This window comes from Rhodamnia argentea, chromosome 1, assembly GCF_020921035.1.
Source record: "Rhodamnia argentea isolate NSW1041297 chromosome 1, ASM2092103v1, whole genome shotgun sequence".
Classification (NCBI taxonomy): Eukaryota; Viridiplantae; Streptophyta; class Magnoliopsida; order Myrtales; family Myrtaceae; genus Rhodamnia; species Rhodamnia argentea.
The window spans coordinates 27,510,132-27,530,182 of record NC_063150.1 but is presented as its reverse complement, the minus strand read 5'-3'; the positions used below and the strand labels follow the sequence as shown (position 1 = coordinate 27,530,182).

Here is a 20,051-nt window from a genome sequence, read left to right as displayed (position 1 = left end):
TTTTATAGGGAGGCAGGATTTTATGAACCGAGTTTAGAGAGAGAGAGAGAGAGAGTCGACAATAAAAAAGGGAAGGGGAGAGGTGTGAAGTGTAGGGACGAAAGCGAGACTGCCACGCGCGGAGGGTGGCGCGTGAGGGGGAGCCCCCCTTTCCCATGCACGTGGCACCGTGCTTCACATTTTGCGCCTTGGCTTTGTGACAATTTTTTCTTTTTTTTTTTTTTTTTTTTTGCCTCTATTCTTTTTTTTTCTTTTCCCTTCTTTCCCTTTTTTTTTTTTGAAGGGTTTCCATTTAAATTGGACCCACGAGACCAAAATAAATGAATGTTTTGGTGAAGAAGGCACCATCACTCTTATTTGAGGCCCTTTTATGTCTAATTTATTGCTCACTCGAGTGCCACAAACTTTTTTTTTCCTCGTCCGAATCGATACAGAGCGGTGCTTTGTTGATGGGGGTCGAAATTTTGAGCTTCAAGCACAATTGGAAAGCGTTTTGAACGACATCGGTTTATCGGCCGTGTATCGGCTTGAGTCTTGGCTATTTCCGCAATTATGGTCTTGCCAGATTCGCATGGCCAATTTAGTCATGTAATCCGATTCCATTAGCATGCATTCAGGGAGCCATTCTTATCCTAAACAGCTCACTTGACATAAACATCAAGTGATATAAAGGGGTGTGCCTGGAGTAATGTTTTCCTATTTTTTAAGTTTTTGCTTCTTCCAAATCTTGCGATGATTGTACTTAGACCTTTTTTAAAATTATATGCCCGAAACTTTCATTATACGTAAATACTAAAGTGCTTTTAGTTCTTTCATAAGTCTAAACAAATGGACCTCAACTGCGTTCATTTTATTAGAATTGACAGAAAACCGCAGGAGTTCTAATAGTTAGAGATTAGGAATTTTAGGGGATCAACCTTCATCAATAAGATTAAGTTTTCAATTGAGATGGCAACTTATGGAGCCCTATTTAAGCACTATGCATTTATCGAAGCTCATTTGCTTAACTTAGGGTCGGTTTGTTTGTTTCACAAAAAATTCTCATTTTGAAAAATATTTTTCCTGAAGACGATCGCTTTTGTTGCTTGAAAAATAAATTAATGAAAAGTATTTTGTTTGTCCATGAAAATATTTAGAATTAAATTATTATCGATAATGAAAATGTCATTGTTAGCTAATTATTCTAATTGATATAACTAATTATTTTAGGGAAAATATTTTTTTAAGTGTTCATTTTTTGCAAAACAAACGGATCCTCAGAAAAAAAAAAAAGTAAGGAGAGAGAAAGAGGATAATTAAACAATTAACTAACACTTGTACTAATCGAAGTCCAGTCCAGCAGATACAATCGATTCCCATGAAGCAAAGCGGGAATAATTAAGAGAGAATTTATTGTCTGCGGCTCAGTCCCACCGGAGCAAAATGGATTGATGAACTTCCGTGACGCCACGTCACCCACGGCCGATCCCCGGCACGACCTGATTGGCCGATGCCGTAGGTCGCAGCCCATTTCGAAGCACGCCCGAAGCACCGGAGACGGGGCGCGATGAGTGAAAGCCAATGCTTGCTTAACGTACGCGATTCGGTTTCGTCACGCGTCACGCGTGCGCGTGGCGGGAGGAACTTTTCTCTAAGCTGGATTTATCTATTTGGAAATTTTTGGTTCGTTTTTTTCTTTCTTCCTGGTTTTTGCTTAATGGTTCTCAAAACATATTTTGAGTTTTTACATTTTAGATAGAAAATAAAAATTCGAGTAAACACGGGATTATTCCTAAATTAGAGAAATATAGACTATTTTATTCATGACAAGTCGAAAAGGTAATATAACTTATGTTTAATATTGATTTTAATGTAGGATGTCGATAAAAATCACAACCGTTAATTTTCCGATATGTAAGAAAACTTGAGTCGGAAGGGAGCTATATTTCACAAGTAATAAGAATCTATTGCATCTCGAAAATATGCATATTTTATGAATCGATCGTAATATACTTAGTGTAAATCTCGATTCATATGCAATGAAGCAAAATCAACGCATAGGTAGCGTGACGTTGGATTTTATCGGGCTAGCCGCTTGGGCATTGATTTGGCACAAAGCTTGCCGGGTGGATGATGATCCGGCACCACTTAACTAATCGATAGTGTACGTTGCGGACTTGCAACGCAATTTAGGCATGCATTGCAACGTCGTTCCGTCTAAACCTCTTCTTTTTCCATTTTGCGACGCCAAAAATAATTAAAAAGGGAAAGAGAAAAAACAGATCTAATTGCGGGACTAAACATTAGTTATAGAAGGCGGGTAGTATAGTTGCATTTTTGGTTTCTTGACGCGCAACGTAGGCGCGTGGGGAAGGTCCGGAAGGAAATACTTTTCCTTTTTATGCATTTTCCGCCTTTTTTTTTCACGTAAAATATTTTCAAGCATGCAGGGGAAAGAAAATCCTTTTGCGGTCCGGAGGAAATTCAGTCGTGGCACATTTGGAATTGCTCCTCCATTTTTAAAATTCCACAATTTTCGACAAATTAAAATGCAATTTTTTCCCAAAAAAAACTCAAAAAATAAAAAAGGCTAACATATATAAAATAAAATAAAAAACACAAAAACGAAAAAATTCAAGCCCTCCGCTTGTGGCACAGCCCCATTGCCGATGGACCATTGTTGATGGTCGGCAACCCCACCGGCCATAGGCAGGAGGGCCGAGCTTGTATTGTCTTGTCTTTAAAAAAAAACAATTGGTTTTCTTAACTTTTAATCTAATGATAACTAAAATTTAAGCATGCTTCTGCTTACAACACATTTGGTAACAATAATAATCATAATATCACATGTTTATTATAGAAAGATTATCTATTGTAGTGTTCACTTGCAATAATTTCAATTTATACGCAATCCGTATCACATTTGAAGTCATAATATATATGAATAACTTCCTGGGCAATAGCCATTACAGCCCGGCTTGAATAGCTATTTCCAATGTACTCTCCTATCCCCTCACTTTAGCCATGTTAGATTTTTAATTTTTAATTAAGTTTTACATTAGTGATAAGCAAACTTTTTTTATATGATCTTAATTGCTTGTTATTATATTGGTACAAGAGTATTAGATAATAAGTAAATAATTGATCCAAAGATTATTATGTTACATTCATGATATATCTCCATTTGCCATGACAGAGATTATTCACGATATAAAAAATTAGCAACATATGAAAAGACATGCCTCACTTTTTGATCCAACGACCATTTGCGTAACCTTATTTTCTACATGCTTTTAAACAAAACCCTACATTGAAAAGATTAAATTGCCCGTCCTTGCAAATTTATTTTAGCATCTTGTTTCGGATATAATTTGGTTTGCATTTTTAGTCGGTTTTAAGTGGTTTTTGTGGTGTGAGAATTTAGGATTTGGTGACGGGCATTCCTAAACTTAGCTTGTTAACCCGCGATTTTTGAACTTTAACCCAAAATGTAGTATAATGAATTTTTAATTTATTCAATGCCCTTTTTGGAATTTTGATACAAGTTTAATTTAGTCCAAGGACTGTATAAAAATGTTCGATGTTGTTTTTATATTAATTCGACTTTAGGGACAATATTAAATACCTTTACACAATTCATGGACTAAATTAAACACGTACCAAAAGTCTAAGGATCACATCGAACTAATTAGAAGTTTGGAAACCGTGTTGTAGATTGGCCCAAAATTCGAAGAATCATTTGTAGGGGTTGGATTAGACTCTCTCTCTCTCTCCCTCCCCCCTTCCTATTTCTTCATCTTTTTTTTCCCCTTCTTTTCTCAAAAGTGGGGCCATGGCCGAGCTTTGTCGAAGCACTTGCGTGGCCATGGCCGCTAGGAGAGCGCTGTACTACAAACTTCCACACACGCCAAGGCTGCCATGGTCAAGCTCCACCGCGGAGCACACGAGGCTTGCCATGACCCTTGTGAGAACAAGGCCTATCTTGCACGGATTGCGACGGCTTCAAGCTCAGCTTCGATCTCCCATGCCCATGCTGCCACAAGTGAGCTTGCCACAAACAGGGACATCAGCGACCGGCAAGGGCGCCGATAGCAGGGATTGGCTGCCACGGGGATGTCGACGTCGAGTTCAAGGTTCGGTAACGTGGGGTTTGCTAAGTTTTGCGTGACGACAAAGTGCAGTTGCTTTTTCCAAAAATTGACAAATTGTCCAAAAAATTCTAAACCTATTGTATAGTGACGGCCGGTGTGGGTGTCGCGGCCCTCGCCGGTGGCTAGAGGCCTGGCTACCGCGGAGGAAAGAAGGAAGAAAAATCAAAGGAAAAAAAAAAGAAGAGAAAACGAAAAGCCAAAAGAAAAAAATTCACAAAATTGAAAAAAAGTACACAAATCAGCCATGTCAGCGTTGGCCATTGCGATGTAGGGTGATCGACGATCAACGATTTTTTATTAAAATTGACTGGAAGGACTACATTAGTAAATTGTTAAAAGGTCTAGGACTAAATGACATAATCAAATAGCTTATGATTGAATTGACTGCCGTACAATAGGTTTAGGACTTTTTGGGCAACTATCCCTTCAACAATAAATGTAATTAATCATATGTGATATGGTATAGATTTATTTATTGAGGTTAACCCATCAAAAACGAGCAACAGCTAATTTTATTCCTTTCCCTCGTTCATTGACACATGCCCCGCCAAATTCTCCATGTCCTTTGTGGTCCAGAACTACGCCGTTCAGCTTTGGCACGCTTAATAAGCCAAGGTTCGTTGGAATTCTCGTTTGGAGTACATGTCAAACCTCGATGGATATGTTAATTATGTTAAGGAACTTTCCTTAAATTCTTCTTTGGCTGACGACATTTCAATTTGTTGACCTTTACAAATGTTAAACGGAGCCGCATCAACCACAGATTCAACAAATTCTCTCGTCTTGTATATATTTACTTCTTGCACTTAAGCCCAATCAACCGCCGAGGCCCGGCAACCGGCGGAGGAAGGAAAATTAAAAAAAAAAATATTAAAAAAATAAAAGATAAAATGTTAAAAATTCGAGATGAGTAATTCCGGAAATTGGTTTCTCATCTTCATATTGGGAAATTCATTTTCTTAACTTCATATATAAATTTTTAGTTGATTAAGTCATTTTCGGTGAACCAAATGAATGAACATGTAGAAAATCAAATCCCGAGAAACTCTTTCACTCAAACAAACGCACCCTAATGGTGTGCTTGTTTTTGGGAAAACTTAATGACAAAAATAATACTTACGGGAAAATCATTTTTCATGAAAATATCTTTCCCTTTTTTTCGGTTAGGGAATTCATTTTCCTAACTTAATTAAGCATGTATAATTTCTTTGACCATAAATGATTTTTTGTTATATGATCATTTTCAACACACCAAATGAGTAAAAGTCTGGACATGCATGATAAACCAAAGGAGTGAACACCAAATTCGTGTAAATTTCTTTAGCTCAAATAAACACACCCCAACTGATGAAGAAATAAACCAATTTTAAGCATATTGGGTTTTTCAAGAGGAAGGCAAATAGTCTGGACATGCATGATAAACCAAGTTTAGTAGTACCTAATATTATTATTAGTTCTTAATGAAATAATATGATAGAAACTTGAAAACGATAGGTTGAAAATGGTCCCCCAGCAGGTCCCTTTCGTGGTTTAAGGGGGGAAAAAAAACCTTGGAACAAGCATGTAAAAGTTGACTATAACATCGTATCCCGTACCAAACCACAAAATTAAACGATTTCAAAGACTGTAAATCTTTTTACAGAGGAAAATCATAATTTTGGGAAGAAGGTGGAAATTCTATTAGGTGCAATGTCAGGATAAAAAAACTTACACATTGCAATGGCATAGTGAGTGTACATTAAAAAAGAAAAAGAATAACAGTAGATAGTTATCGATTTGGTGACAAAAATTCTTAAGAAAGGGCGAATTCGATGATGAAAGGCAATTCCAAATTTAGTTAATAATTCCTATTAATAGATCGTGTGATGGAATATTTAAATAATATATGATGTTTTCATTTAATGGCTTAAGTTTTTAGAACCGTTGATTATGATCTCATAAAATCTAAGCTTAGCTTAAGCTTTTAGAATAATTATTAGGGATCCCATAAAGTCTCACGGTCCTTTCAAATAGTAGCCAAAAAGAAGCCAGAAAATAATTTTAGTTCTTTTTAGTTATTTAGAATAGTTCAATTTTCATTATTTAGAAATCAAAAAAGAAAAACCCATTTCAAGTATGGCGGTATATCTCGAACAAGGAGATAGGAAGGACAAGCACGGGACGTGAAAACGTTGTTGTTCTGTCGCCACAAATTTTTTTCCTTTTGTTTTTGCTCTTCTTTAATTGCATGAATTCAATTGAGAATTATATCTATTCTTGTCGGCCAATTAGATAATTTTTGTTTTATTTATTTTATCACTTTCCCATAATTCCTTCTGACTATTGCCGTCGAGTGCTTTTTAAGCATGGTGTTCTCGTATGTTCGCTTGATTCTCTGTGACTGAATTGTTTGTCGTTTGCCAATAAACATGCAATCCTATTAGTAAAAGGGATTGAGGTGGTGAAGACGTTAGAATCATAGGTGTGGGATTCGACTATTGCTTTCTGGAACGAGGCAGAGCAAAAGTCGGAAAGATGAAAATTAAAGATATGATAGAATAAAAAAATAATTATTTATCGTTTTGGACAGTAATATTTGTACCTAAAGTATAAAAAATACGATGATTAGCTTGAGCTGATCACGACATGGTCTTACCTAAAAATTCCTGGTCAAGCAATTTTGGTTGACCAATATAGCAACACCATCTTATCAATTTGTTTTTTGTAAGGACGTGGGGGTAGTTTTGACCCACTTTTTTTTTTCTTTAACTCCTTGTTCAAACCGATGGGCCAGCTTTCGGTGAAAAATTGAATCCAATATACTTTTCGAAGCACACTGTTTGGTCACAAGCTAAATTTTGATTGTCTAAAGATTATGAATATTCTTCTGCGCTAATGCGAAGCTAATTTTGCATTTAATTAGAAGTTATTCGTGACAATTTAGTGAGTAGGCCGCGTTGGATTGTATATACATAACTGTCCAAATAGAGGGTAGATGCGGATTTTTGGGGATGCAGCCAGGCTCGTCCGAGGCAAATAAATTTCGTGCCCACGAAAATCTCCACTAATCCCATGGATCAAGTAAAACTCGATGCGAAACCTGGCTTACATAAGTAACGATGGGCCTTGAACTCGCCCGAACCCGGTCCCAATGACATTGCTTATTTCTCACGCCATAAGATTTTTACTAAATGTATTGTCAAATATGGGACACGCGATGTATCATCATCATCATCTCAATTCTTGGTTAATTCCTTAACGATACCAACATAAGTGAGTTTATAGATCATAGGCGTTAGAAATGGGAAAGGTGGACGAGGATGGGCTGGCATTCGCATCCCATGTTGAACCTCAAGCTCAGCTCAAGTGGTTTTTTTTTTTTTTTTCATTTTCCACGTTTTGGCATTAAATTAAAATAAAAAAGAAGGGCAGGAGACGTCTTGCATTTGACATTCTCTTTACTTTCTTTTTTATAATTGAGGGTCAAGACAGTAGATAGTTGGGTACTTGAAGGAGAACCGGCACAATGAGCTGCCACAAATCTTATGTCGTCAATCTCAAGATCTACATAGTCAGAATCTAGAAGCACGATAATGGTTTAAAGGAATTTGTATGCTTGATTTGGAATCTATCGCTGCTTTAGGCGGAATCACGATGATTCGAAACTCTAGATCGTCTCCTCTATAATCCTATGTATCCTTGATTTAATGAGATAATCTATCAACGATGTCAATTAGTATGTGTTCTATTTATGAGGTTGTTATAAGTTCGTTAGAGTTAGATGAGGGACTCGAAAGCAATTTATAAAGTTTCTAGCCAGGCCCCTCTCATCACTGGCCGAGTTCAACTCGGCCCACACAATACCAAGTTTATATTATACTAGTTAATAATCCTTGTATCTTACTTTATTCGACCAATCTCGTAAGTGGAAAATTAATCCCGTAAAACGGTAATCACAATCTCAATTAATAGAAGCCACATTAGGATAACTCTAACAACAACAACCTATCGTCGTGGCTTCTCACCTAAACCTGATCTCTCGGAACAGGAATCGAAACCGCGACCGGGACGGGCTGTTTTCCTTATTTCTAAAGAAGCGTTGCGACGGAGTACTTTCGTACGAGGTTGAACCTTGCCCACAGAAATGGTTTCTAAGTTCTCTAGGATGAGGTGGACCCTTGCCCATAGAAATGGTTTCTGGCTTCTTGTAAACACTAGCAAATGCGTAAAAATGTCTCAAGATTTTATTTTTCTCGGGAATGTTGTTATACGATAAAACAAAATTTTCTTACTTTAATGTTAGAACATGTAAGAGGTAAAATAGAATTATCATCTTACACATTGGTCATGAGTACAATATTTATAAAATAAGCAGTTGAGGATATTTGAGGAAGAAAGATTTTTTTTCTAGGGCACGCTTGTTTCACGGAAAAGTCAAGATTTGACAAATATTTTTCAAAAAATGATTGGTTGTATCATTTAAAGAAACATGTACATAAAAAACATTTTCATCACTCACGAAAATCTTTAGGCATAAAATGTTGTCGATAATGAAGATATTTTTTGTTAGCTAATTTTTCTAAACGATATGATCAATCATTTTTTGAAAAATGTTTTTTAAATCTTGAATTTTTCATGAAACAAATGCACCCTTAGATCTCTAAACAATAGGAGGTGCATTTTGCTTTATATAATGTAATAGTAGAGACCATCTCAACCTTCTTTGGTCTAGTCAACCATGTCCAGTCGCCCATATGATATATATCTAGCCCAGTCAAATGTGGGGAAAAGTCTGTCCATGAGACTTCTTGAATTTAAATTTGCACAAAGTCTAAGCCCCGTTTGTTTGAAAGATAACTATTTATGGAATTTTATTTTTCTTCGATTCGAATGACAGAAAGCTAATCAATTTATGAAAAACGTTTTCTATGTGCAGAAAACAACAAGCTCAGAATAGAGGGAAAAAAAAATCACCTTCTGACAAGAAAGAAACCATTTTCCTTGAAACAACAACTGAATGAAAATTAACCATTTTCCTTGAAAGTGATTTATATGAAATTATCCTTTATTATGAAATTTTCAGTAAATTAAACACACCCTTATATGATTTCTATGAAATTTATCTTCCTTTGTCATGAAATTTTCGATGAATCAAACACGCTTTTATATTCATCTGTCACCCGAGAATGACGCGGTAGAGAATTCATTCCGCTGCACAATATATTCGAGACTTTTTCTGACAATTACTCCAGCAATAATGCGAAATATCTTTTGGTACTTTGAGGGTTACTAGTTCAGCTATTGCCTGAGTTGAACCATATGCTGATCACGTTCAAAAAGATCTTTTCCTATGAACGTTGTCATCTTTGTTTGATATGGTGCTTTTGAGGGATCACAATTTATTTTTCTTCCCCCGATGCCCTCAATTAATTATTTTACACGCATACAACCCAAGGGCAAATACGTAAATGACTAATTGTATTTCATCTCTCACGAATCTCGCCCATTCTAATGCGACTTCATTAAAGATTAATTCCACGTCTAGAAACATATTTTTTTTTATCTTTTCACATGTATAAATTTCATTCGATCATGTAGTTTTACCAATAGTTCTGTTCCTTAATGAATTTGTCCAATCCGTACTATCATACAAAGCAAGACGAGTTCTATTTTCAGGGGATTACAATCTATTTGCTCTTTCCTGAAATATCCTCAATTGCTTATTTTATAAATATTCAATTAATGGCCAAATAAATAAAGTAATTAATTCTTACTTTTTGCATGCATTTCAATTTTGCAAATTATATATTTCCCGTCTCATAGACAACCTTATTTTAAAAAAAAAAAGGGATAAGCGCGTTGAAAGTTGTAAAACTTGTCTCAAAAGTGCAATCAAATCCTAAGGCTTTTCAGAAAGTGTAATTAAATCTTGAAGCTTTCAAAAAGTGCAATTAAGTCCTAAAGCTTATCAAATTGTTGAAATCAAATCCTTTCGTTGATTGCACTTTTTGAGAGTTTTAGGACTCAATACATTTTTATAAAAAATTTTAGGACTTCCAGTGCACTTATACAAACAAAAAAAAATTAAATAAATAAAGGTCATGCTGGAGATATTTCTCTTTATACATGCAATTTCTTCATATTGCATTGATGATATGTTTTTCGTCGACCAATAATGTACATATTTCTTCACAAATCGACAATGCAATTTTTTTTTAAAATGTCGATATTTCTATCATTACACGACGGATTTGCAATTTTTTCTAGTATATAAAAATGGGAGTGGGCTGGACTGCAAATAAATGCCCATTATGTTCTTATTTTTTGTATAACAAATATGTGACGCATACTATTATTTTTTTTTCCAGCTATAGAGTAGAGAGGGGGAATTAGATGACAGCTGCAAAAGAAATTGTTCCAAACAGAGACAATGAATGTCGCCTCTCGTTGTCCACTAAACCAGTTGGCGACAGAGAAATCATACCACGAAAATTTAGATTAAAATAATTGAAGGGCTCGGTAGAATATATATATATATATATATATATATATATATATATATATATATATATAAATAATGTTAGATATATTAAGAGTATGCTGTACAAAATGAATATATATCAGTAATTTTGCAGACTCTTGCCGAACTTTAAACATGACTTGTTTGTTTAAATGTGAGAAAATTTCAAGTAAATGTCCGAAGTGCCATTATTTTCTCAAATAATGATCTAAAGTGAATAATATTTTGAATAAGGGCCCGAAATGGCCATATAAGTCTCAAAAAGAGCTTGACTTACCGGTTGATTAGGGGCATTTTGGTCATTTATTTTTCTTTTTTTGTTCTAAACATTTCTTAATTTTCAATTTAATCTAACTAAAAATTAGGTTAAAATTGTATTTTGACAAATATCCCCTTCACCGACCGAAATATTTAGCTGGTTGGCGAGGTTAGACTTTTATTTGAAATAGTCATGACTACTTTATGCCCTTATTTAAAACCGTCATGTCGCTTTAAGTTTTTATTTGAAATAAGGATCGCTTCAAGTCCTTATTTGAGAAAGTGAGAACACTTCGGCCTTTTATTTAGAATTTTCCCTTTAAATTTCACTCGCAATCTTGTGATATACCGATTTTACATATCGGTTTTATTAAACTTACTTTTTTTCTTTAGCTTAAGGATGTATTCGATCGGGCAGGCTTATAAACCTCAACGAACCATGCTTTTCTTATCTTATGCCCCCAAAAAAGAGGAGGAAAAATATGAAAAATAAAGCCAAAGCAAGAGGAATATGATGTGACATGCCTTTAGGACCCGTAACTATCATCAAACATCCGTAGTGTCCACAAATTAAATTACGGCTTCCTTAAAATAACAAGATAACCTTGAAATGAGGCCCATGCTCGGGATAGATAAATGGCTCCAAAGCCCGCAACCCACCCTACTTTTCAATTTCTTAAAAATTAAGCCGAATAAACAATAATTTACTAGAGTCATGATGGATTAACAACAGATAAAAGCTCTTCAATTTGCGCACGATTACGCGCGCGCCCACACACACATATATATATATATGTTTAAAATTTAAGGCATTCAATCTTAAATGCAATGAACACAATTTACTAAAGGGTTGATACCACGAAAAACTCAAAATTGCAAATTTATCTCAAACTATTTTTTTTACCATGAAAAACCCTAAACTGGTACATATGTGATAAATTTATTTGAAATTATTTTTTTTACCACCAAAAATCCTAAACTGCTACATATGTGACAAATTTATCATAAATTAATTTTTTTGATCACAAAAAATTTTACACTGGTACATTTGTGACAAATTTACCCTTCGTTAAATTAGGTTAATACAAACAAAAAATCTCGAATTGATACGCTTGTAACAAACAAAGGGAAAAAACCTCAAACCGATACATCCGTCAATTGCTACGTGTTACCCAACTCACGAATTTGAAGGCTAGATTAAATGAAAATTAATGAATGGTAAATTTGTCATAGGTATATCGGTTTGGGGTAAATTTATCATAAGTGCACAAATTTATAAAAAATAATTTAAAGTAAATTTATAATAAGTGTATCAATTTAGAGTTTTTTATGATATTAATTTTGGGCAAAAAGAACCAATAAAAAGAAGAAGAAGGAAGGAGCGGTCTAAGGACACGTACTCAAATGAGTCAAATCTGAAAAAGTGAGAGCAGCCCTCGCGCCCACCTTTTTTTACAGCAGACTTTCTAGGTTTTTTTACTTTTTTGATTTAATTGCATACATAATGTATATATTTATATATTTATTTATTTATTTATTTATTTGCGTTTACCGTTGACTTTGGGTCCACGAGGTTTATGTCAATGATGCAGAATCTTGCCGACTAGCTTATCTGTGTTTTGTCGTTGGCTTGAAATTTCTTAGTAATTATGCGTGCACATGTAGTTTTACTTCTCGATCTTTCCATAACCTTCATTCCTTCTATAAAAAAAAAAAAAAATGGTAATGGAATGATTACCAAAAAAAAGTCATAAAACTTATCCCAATTGAGTCTTCATTTTTTTTTTTGGCAATTCAGTCCTAAACCTTTTGTGTTTGTACCAATTCAGTCCTTTCGACCAAAATTGATTAGAAATAGGCGACGTGGATAGATCGGTACTAACGTGACATATTTTTATTATATCTTAATATTTTTTTATTTATTATTTGTTTTCTTTCTCTTTCTTGTTCCCCCTCTCTTCCTCTAGCCACTCGCGTCACATTAGTAATTGCCGGGAGAAATTGACCGGAAGGATTCAATTGGCATAAATGCAAAAGGTTTATGACTAAATTGCAAAAAAAAAAAAAAAGAGTTTAGGAATGAATTGATACAATTAAAATATGTTTATGACTTTTTTATTTATGTTGGTAACATATTAATTAATTGCTATAATAAAAAGTGGAACTAATCCGCATCATTAGCAGATGCATTCAACAGTAGAATTCAAGTTTAATATTCATTCAATGGGTTGCTCGGATAATAAACGGGTTTGTCTTTCTAACTCAAGTTCTAAGCGGGAATTGCTACACCGATGAGCATCCCTCGGAGCACGGAGATTAGGATCAACGAGCTCCACAGCACACTCCTAGGGGAAAATCATAAAAAAATACTTCAAAATCTAATGTAGAAATGCCAATTCAATCATAAATTTTTAAATTTGGCCAATTTAGTTCTAAACTTTTCGACAATCTGCCGATATAGTCATTTTCGGCCAATTTTGGGCCCAAAAGGACTTCTTTGAGGTATGGTCATTGGTGCAGCGATTTCCATTGATGACTTGAGTTGGAAAGATTGTACAAAATATTTAAGACCTTTTTGGTCAAACTAAAGGGTTTAGGAAATAGAAGTATTTCGTTTTCATCATCGGTTAATGTGGGACGATGACGGTGATGGTCCATATGAGATCGTACCATATTATTACATACTTTCCTCCAAAAAAAATTCTTGTAATTTGTACTTCATTAATTAGAAAAATTTATTGGATGGTCATAAAAAAAGAGGAAAAATTAAATTAAACGAGAAAATATTGATTTTTTTTTGTGCGGTCAAAACAACATTTCATTCACTTTCTCGATCAAAATAAAGGAGAGAAACTTCCCGGTTCAATGAGTATAGCATCAAATCGAGACAAATTTCTGACAACTTCAAAACATAAACAAGAAACATCATAAAAGATTATAAGCCATGCCCAAAGACCTTTTTTTTTTTTTTTAAAAAAAAAAAACGGCCGTTTTATAAATTCGTTTTTTAATTTTTTTTTTTTTCCCCCTATGATTACCTAAGCAGAAATATGGAGAATTTATCCGAAAATCGTTTGGAAAATTGGGCTCAAATTTGGGAGTGGGCTCAGCCCAATGTGGCAGCTTACTGATGGGCCCAAAGATTTTTTTCGGGCCTTCAAAATGGTCCCACACGTTTTGTCTCGTCGAAATACATTGCCCCATAATTAATTAAATAATTTCAATGGTTTCTGCCATAATTAATTAATTAAGTAATTAATTAATGTTGTTTCTTTTTTTAACCTATTATTTTAAGCTTTTAAATTAGATTTTTTTCACGTGATATGAAGCCGATGGCTTTAATGAACGGGTCCTACTAAAATGACAGTATAGCGATTTTCCGACTGATGTCTCTGTCCTTGCGAGTTTGTTCTAGTCTTCGTCGTCGTCGTTGTCGCTGGAGCCGGAGCCGGTCTGTTTCACTGTTCCACGAATCGGGCCGCTCTTCTTCCTCTCCCTATGCCGTCTAGGAGTTGTTGGTTCTTCCTGCATAGGATTCGAGAGTCGGGTTGCGGCTCTAGGAGGATGGAGAGCACGGAGACGATCGACCTGGAACAAGGATGGAAGTTTGTGCACGAGGGTATCACGAAGCTCCTCGAAGGGCTTCCCGAGCCTCAATTCAGCGCCGAGGACTACATAAAGCCCTACGGGTATCTCGCCTCCGTGCTCTGCTCTTTGTCCCGTGCACGCCCTCCCCGCCGAGAGCTGCATGGTCTCATCGTCTGTCGACTGCTGTTTGACTTCTTTGATGTTATTTTGCAGAGCGGTTTTCAATATGTGTACTCAGAGGCCTCCTCATGACTACTCCCAGCAGCTCTATGACAAGTACAGAGAATCCATTGAAGAGTACATCAATTCAGTGGTGAGATTATTAGTAATCGCTTTGTTTGTGCTCTCCTTCATTTGAGAAATTGCAACTCCATCTGTTTATAGTATCGCGTACGGGCACAAAGGGTTGCCATGAATGTGTGTTAAAAGAATACCCGGGTGAGATGTTCCTCAAAATTAATGCTAGTTTTGAAGTGTCAGTGGGCATTTGGCTCAACGATTGAGGTTTGGTGATTGTGAAAGATTCGTCACAGTTCAGAAGTTCTCGACCGCAAAAAATTTTGTAGCAAGAATGGCATCAAATTTTCTGTTGTGATGGCGATTCATCTTTCAAGTGAAAAGACCGGAACTTGTTCTCTGAGAAAGTGCGACACTAATGACCAGTAACTTTCGAGTTATATGGCAGTTATAAAGAAGCTTTGAGCTATACAGTGAAGTGAGCAAATTTGAATTCCGCCTCCTTGGGGGACATGAGAGAAACAACTAAGACTCATTGGAATACACAATATCCACGAAGAAGTGTGTTCTATCACACCAAATAGTTCCTTTCTATGAGTCTGATATAATTGTTCTGGTTGATTTATCGATTTTTCTGATGGAAGATAACAAATGAATCAGTGTACTTATGAAGCCCTTGTTGACCTTTTGTAATGCTATATGAAAGCTTTCTGTTAAGAGGTAGCAACTATCTTTTAGTACTTGATCACTCTGACAGTTGAAAGTCAGATGGTAGTATTCATGACATGGACATCCTTCTCTGATAATATAAGGCTTAGAAGTTTCATAATTAACCCTTTCAATGTTGTAATGCATACTCTTCACTGTGGACAACATGTCCTTTGGATTCTCGAGTATTCTATTTCCATTGACTTCATGGTCTTTCTTTGATTTAGGTATTGCCTTCATTGAGGGAGAATCATGATGAGTTTCTGCTGAGAGAACTTGTGACAAGGTGGGGAAACCATAAGGTGATAGTTAGGTGGCTATGTCATTTCTTCCGTTATCTGGACTGGTACTTCGTTCCTCGAATATCGTGGCTGCCCCGTAATGAAGTTGGCCTGACTTGCCTTCGTGGTCTGGTACGTCACCTGTGACCTCTTATGTGTGATGTCCTCTTTCTGCTGATCATCTGCAGAAGAGTTCATGGTTCGGATATGCCTGAATTATGCTGACTGCAGATTAATGATGCCGGCTTTTTCCATTTGTGTTGACAATTATCTCATTGCACTTCACTGATGATGTTTTCAGGTATACAGGGAGTTATATGCAAAAGGCAGGAGTGCTGCTATCTCTCTGGTATGATTGTATCCAAACCCTCTGATCCTTGAGAGGTTTCTTAATTCTAGAAACCTCATTAGTTGTTATGACTGGTTTTAATTTTGATTAGATTGATCAAGAACGTGAGGGAAAGCAAATTGACTGCGCTTTGCTGAAGAAGCTTTTGGATATATTTGTTGAGATTGGGATGGGGCAAATGGATCGATATGAAGGTGACTTTGAAGCATCACTGCTTGAAGATACTGCTGCTTATTATTCTAGGAAGGCTTCGAATTGGATACTGGAAGACTCTTGTCCAGATTACATGCTGGAGGCAATGCTTAGACTTTACACCTTTTGCCTGATATGTCGTACTTGATTGTCTTTAATGATATTAATCCATCTCATTGGCCATCACATGCTGAAGAGTGTCTAAAATGTGAGGGGGACAGGGTTTCTCACTACCCGCATCCAAGTAGTGAGCCAAAGTTACTTGAGGTTGGAAATTGGTGTAACCTTTGGAATGACAATTCTGCATGAAGTTGCTGTGCATCATTATTATTTAGTCTATCAACACTAATTTGCAAATTTTACTTCCTGATTTCCGCAGAAAGTTCAACATGAATTACTGTCTGTCTATGCAAACCAACTACTTGAAAAAGAGCATTCTGGGTGTCGTGCATTGCTTAGGGATGATAAGGTGCTTGGTTTTTCTTTGCTTATTATATTTCCATTTGGTATTGCGAATTTTTGTAAAGGAAGGTGCGTTATTACTGATTCGAATGTTTGCTTTTTAGGTGGAGGATTTGTCAAGAATGTTCAGGCTGTTTTCTTAAATACCTAGGGGCTTGGATCCTGTTGCAAATATCTTTAAACAGGTCATTAACTGCAGAATGTGCTTTTTTTTTTGCTTTTTCCTAAGAAGTAGATGCTGTTTTCTCGAACTTACTTTTGTCGTATGGCGCAGCATGTTACCGCTGAAGGTACAGCCTTGGTCAAACAAGCTGAAGATGAAGGAAGCAACAAGAAAGTATGCACATTTAATTTGTTTCTTGTACTCTTGTAGCTTTTCAAACTGCTGAAGTACATGCTTTCATAGGAATTTTTTTTCTTGGTCGAATCTTTCATAGGACTTCATGAGGCATAGAAACTTCGCGAATCTTTGGAAATTGTCTATTTCGAAGGATAGCTTGTTTCACTTTGCTAAATTGTTTTTCACCAGTAGATATTGGACACTAGGGTCTGACAAGGCACTTCATCTGTAGTACAATCATAAGAAGTGTACAAGTCAACACAATGACGTGACAGACTTGTAGATTTTTTGTCAATTGCATATCACAAACGCACATATGCATTTGGATGTGTGTTGATAGGCGTCTTGTTTGGAATAAAAAAGAAGACACTTTATGGTTAACCACTTTGGTTACTGTCGTTAAATTGGTCACAAGAAAGTGGATTTAAGAGGTGATTAGAGGTCATCTGATGCATGCTCCCATTTGAACTTCTATGATGAATTTGGCACATCCTATATAGAGTTTCCATATTCCTTAAATAAGCATGCATACTTAACTGGTGCATGCAACATTTGCTTTGAGTTTGGAATGGGAGACTGAGCTAAGACCACTGATACTAGCCGTCAAAGCATCCAGTTGCACCATTGCTTATTAGTGTCTTGGATACTCCACTACCTGAATTCACTCTCTGGCCTATGAAAGTAGAATAGAGATTGCTGCTAAGCATAGTTCCATCATTGTGCTTTAATCTGCTTAAAGATCCTGATGAACAGTCATTTCTTTAATGTGGTGATCCGATCACCGTGTTTCTCTTGCAGGATGAGAAGAAGGATGTTGTTGGTCTGCAAGAACAAGTAATCCTACCTATTTTTTTCATATCCTAATTTTGGATGGAGGCTGAATATTGAAAGGAAGCTGATAAACATGCACGTTTTGCAGGTTTTTGTGAGGAAAGTGAGAGAATTACATGATAAGTAACTAGCATATGTTGAGGACTGTTTCCAGAACCAGAGTCTTTTTCATGAGGTATGCTGCTGCTGCTGGTTCCGCCTCTGGGCCTCCCGTGTTTATGCTTAATGTCAAAATTCTCTGCTCTTCTGTAGGCTCTAAAGGAGGCTTTCAAGGTCTTCGGCAATGAGGGAGTTGGCAGAAGCTCGAGTTCAGTGAGAGAAGTTGAGTGATGAAGCTATTGATGAAACGCTTGAGAAGGTAATCAACATCACATTGTACTGCTCCTGGTTCCTTTCTTGCAACTCTATCTACTTCTGTTCTTATCTTATTTTGTAAATTCCTCTGTCTGTATCTCCATTAGAATCTTTCAGGGATTGAGACAACTCAAACTCATCATGGAGAGCATCTCCTCTTTGTGTCTTCAAAAAACCTTTATTTGCTTTAAGATCCTACATTTTGAGGTGCTGCAGTTCTGAAACATGTTTGAAATAATACGCACAACATTCCATGGTAGAGTTACAACGAGACAGAACAAACTTAGCACTGAAGGGAGCATCTCAAATTATCCAACTCCTGAACTTTCTTGGCAGAGGAAGCAATTAACTTTGAGTCGAGCTTCTCTCTTCTCGATTGAGTTCTCGGTTGAGGACTCCTGGGTCGATGCATGTCTTTGATGTCAAAATCTCATGTAAAAATTATTCGGTCGAATCCAATGGCACATTACTTGGTCGTAGTGCTCATGCTTCTTTAACAGATTAAATCCTACAAGCACGCGTTGTATAGATACTAGCAAAAAGAATCCAAAAACAGATTACTGTTGATTATGTTTAAAGACATGAATCATTCTAGAAGATGAGACTAATGAGGTTATAAGTTAATGATTCCAACTTTTCCATATATATATTTGCGAAAATTTGAGATGGAAATCTGGTTTGAAGCTTGCTTCGGGTATAGTACATGGATCAAGATGCATTGTACAGATGAACGTTTCCGAAGAGCATTTTTAGAGGAAATCATTTGCATTTTTCTATGTTTGGCTGGATATTGCAGACAATATAGAAGGCATTTTTCAACATCGATTACATGAAAGTTATGGAACATACTTTTGAAAAAAAGTCTTCAGTATAATCCCGAAGTCATCCTCGGCTCAGGCGTGGGGTCCCCGAGCATGGTCGTCGGGGTCTCTAGCCTGCTCATGATAGTAAGCGATTTCTCTCTCGCGATTTCTCCGGCAAAATACATGATAATCAAATGTTGTACTAATGTGGTTAGGTTTTTCTCATTCGTTTCGTTGGATTATCAAGATAATTCATAGGTCTCCAGATAGCCAGGTGTCCATACTCATCTCTATGGATAATAATAAAAAGAAAATAGTCTAAAAGTGTCGAAAGGTAAGTAAATTGAAAAGCTGCAAAGGGAAAATGAAAATAATGCACGTGGATTGACGTGAGGGGGTAGGGATAGCTATATTTCTAAAAGCGAACTTTAGGCGAATATGAAGCTCATGGATACAGGTTATGCTTTAGAATGAAAGACAATCACGAATCCGCTTTGTCTATGGACAAGGAAGCTACAAGTGTTTGTTCTTTTAAAAGTGTCAAAAGGCGAGTAAATTGAAAAGCTCCATCGTACGACCAAGTTCTCACGGCCTTTGGACAAATGCAGCTCAGCACCAAGACGGAATTATCCAGCCGAGAATACTTTGATCTTGACAGCTGAGTTTGCTTTGGGCAACAGAAGCCCAAATACTGAGAATACTTTGATCTTGAAATCCTCAAAAGAAATGTGAATTTTGTCGGTCCAGCCAATCAAATCCCGACACCATTGCTCTGTGGTAGAACGTGGAAGGTGCGGTTTTCTCGCATTTTCATCTGAATGGACATTACTAAATCTCTCCCAACGGCCGTCAAAGTTAATTAACCCCAATAGGAATTGGTCTGTGGAAAACACTCGTCTGTAATGTCATTTGGTGCCGTTGCGTTGGATGAACACACACGTAAAAACACGACGCAACTCCGTACCGCCACCAGAACCCGCCACCCTCCTCCCAATCACTGGAACCTCCGAGCCCGGCTC

The 20,051-nt window shown here is 36.4% G+C and overlaps 1 pseudogene; it reads left to right on the top strand.

Moving 5' to 3' along the window:
* Positions 1-14,411: 14,411 nt before the first annotated feature.
* Positions 14,412-18,205, top strand: LOC115751801 (annotated as a pseudogene).
* The last annotated feature ends 1,846 nt before the right edge of the window (positions 18,206-20,051 follow it).